Source organism: Crocodylus porosus, unplaced genomic scaffold, assembly GCF_001723895.1.
Source record: "Crocodylus porosus isolate Cpor-Errol unplaced genomic scaffold, CroPor_comp1, whole genome shotgun sequence".
In the NCBI taxonomy this organism is placed as follows: domain Eukaryota; kingdom Metazoa; phylum Chordata; order Crocodylia; family Crocodylidae; genus Crocodylus; species Crocodylus porosus.
This window is the reverse complement of record NW_017728943.1, coordinates 84,381,525-84,383,920: the sequence shown is the minus strand read 5'-3', so window position 1 is coordinate 84,383,920 and position 2,396 is coordinate 84,381,525. Positions and strand designations below refer to the sequence as shown.

The window sequence follows — 2,396 nt, the reverse complement described above, 5'->3', positions numbered from 1 at the left end:
GATGTGAAACCAGTGACAATGTGATGTGCTGTGTGTAGCAATCCTAATTTATGGAACAACATCCTTACCTCAGTTAATCTATAGGAGTGTGTGACAGGGTGAGAAGTCCACCCTGTCAAGCAACACCAAAAGAACAGAGAACAATACTTACCATGCTGGCAAGTCCAACCTGGGGAAAAGCCATGCCAAGAGCCCTGGATGGTAATTAGCACAATCAGCTGGGAGAGCTAGCTGTGCAGCAAATAGAGCCCTTGACTTCAGGAGGGCCAACTTCAACGAGTTGACGAGATTGGAAGGAGAGGCAATGCACTTCCAGAGAGTAGGGGAACTAGGTGTCCAAGACAAGTGGTCGTTCCTTAACGAGGCGATCCTCCAAGCCCAAGGGGTGACAGTCCCAATGCAAATCAAAGCAGGCAAGAGTGCTCAAAAGCCCCCTTGACTCACCAAAAGCATTCAGGAACATCTGAAAGCCAAAAAGGAGGCGTACATCCAGTGGAAGGGGGCTGGGGCTATCACCAAAGAGGATTATATCTCCATAGCAAGAGTCTGTAGGGAGGCTGTTAGGAAGGCTAAGATGCAGATGGAACTAGGGCTAGCAACAAGGATCAAGGACAACAAAAATTCCCTTTTTAAATACATAGGGAGCAAAAAGAAGGCATCAGGCAACGTGGGGCCCCTGCAGGATATACTTGGCAATCTGGTGGTTGCACCAGATGAAAAGCAGACCTTTTTCACAAATTCTTTGCCTCCATTTTTCTGAGCAGGGACCAGGACTTCTCCCCCACTGGGATATAGGACAGACTCAGGAGCAACTCCGCCAGACCTCGGGTCAGGGAGGACCAAGTTAGGGAACTTCTGGAGGGGCTGGACGTGTTCAAATCAGCAGGTCCAGACGCTCTCCACCCCAGGGTGCTGAGGGAATTAGTAGGAGTCTTCGTGGGGTCCCTGGAACGGCTTTACGATCACTCATGGTGCTCTGGCCAGGTTCCAGAAGACTGGAAGAAGGCCAATGTGGTCCCCATTTTCAAAAAAGGGAGGAGGGAGGACACAGGCAACTACAGGCCTGTTAGTCTTACTTTGGTCCTTGGGAAGCTTTTTGAAAAAATTATCCAGGAGCACATCTGAGAGGGACCAGAAGGGGGGAGGATGCTCAAGGGCAACCAACACGGGTTCATTAAGGGCAGGTCCTATCAGACCAACCAGATTACCTTCTATGATCAGGTCACAAAATCCTTAGACGCAGGTGTCATGGTGGATGTAGTCTTTCTGGACTTCCGGAAGGCCTTCAACACTGTCTCTCACGCATTCTCATCAAAAAGCTAGGCGACTGTGGCATTGATGCCTACACAGTCAGAAGGGTCACAAACTGGCTAGGGGGCCACACCCAGAGAGTGGTGGTGGATGGGTCATATTCAAACTGGAGGGATGTGGGCAGTGGAGTCTCCCAGGGCTCAGTCCTCGGGCCCATACTGTTCAATTTCTTTCAGCAACTTGGACAAGGGGGTGAAAAGCACCCTGCTCAAATTCACTGACAACACCAAGATTTGGGGCAAGGTGGGCAGGCTCGAAGGGAGGGACAGGATACAACTGGACCTGGACAGGTTACAGGGGTGGGCAAATGAGAATAGGATGGGATTCAATACTGACAAGTGCAAGGTACTGCACTTGGGCAGGAAGAACCAGCAGCATACCTATAAGGCTGGGGAACTCCCTTCTTGAAAGCACACTGGCAAAAAGAGATCTTGGAGTCATTATCGTTTCTAAAATGAACATGGACCACCAATGCAAGGACGTGGTCAGCAAGGCTAACCACACCTTGTCATGCATCCACAGATGCATCACAAGCAGGTCCAAGGAAGTGATCCTCCCCCTCTATGCAACACTGGTCAGGCTACAGTTGGAGTACCGTGTCCAGTTCTGGGCACTGCAGTTCAGGAGGGATGTGGACAACATGGAGAGGGTCCAGAGGAGGGCCATTCATATGAGCAGGGGGCAGCAGGGCAGGCCCTACGAGGAGAGCTACAGGACCTGAACCATTCAGCCTCCACAAGAGAAGGCTGAGGGGGGATCTAGTGGCCATCTATAAACTTACCAGGGGGGACCAGAGGGGATTGGGCGAGACCCTGTTCCCCCGAGCACCTCCCGGAATAACAAGGAACAACAGCCACAAGTTGATTGAGAGTAGATTCAAGCTAGACATCAGGAGGCACTACTTCACACTCCGAGTGGCCAGGATCTGGAACCAGCTTCCAAGGGAAGTGGTGCTGGCTCCTACCTTAGGGGTCTTTAAAAGGAGGCTTGATAACTACCTAGCTGGGGTCATTTGAGTTTAAAGTTAGTAGGGGTCATAAGAGCCCTGTATTCATTCCTGCCCAGGGTATGGGGTCAGACTAGAT

At 51.0% G+C, this 2,396-nt stretch overlaps 1 long non-coding RNA gene across 1 annotated transcript in view; it reads right to left on the bottom strand.

Annotated features, from left to right (window-relative positions):
• Positions 1-435: 435 nt before the first annotated feature.
• LOC109319890 overlaps positions 436-2,396 on the bottom strand; it is a 22,028-nt gene continuing 20,067 nt past the window's right edge. The window contains exon 4 of the long non-coding RNA XR_002103660.1: positions 436-463. This is a non-coding gene — a long non-coding RNA (uncharacterized LOC109319890). The remainder of the gene's footprint in view (positions 464-2,396) is intronic.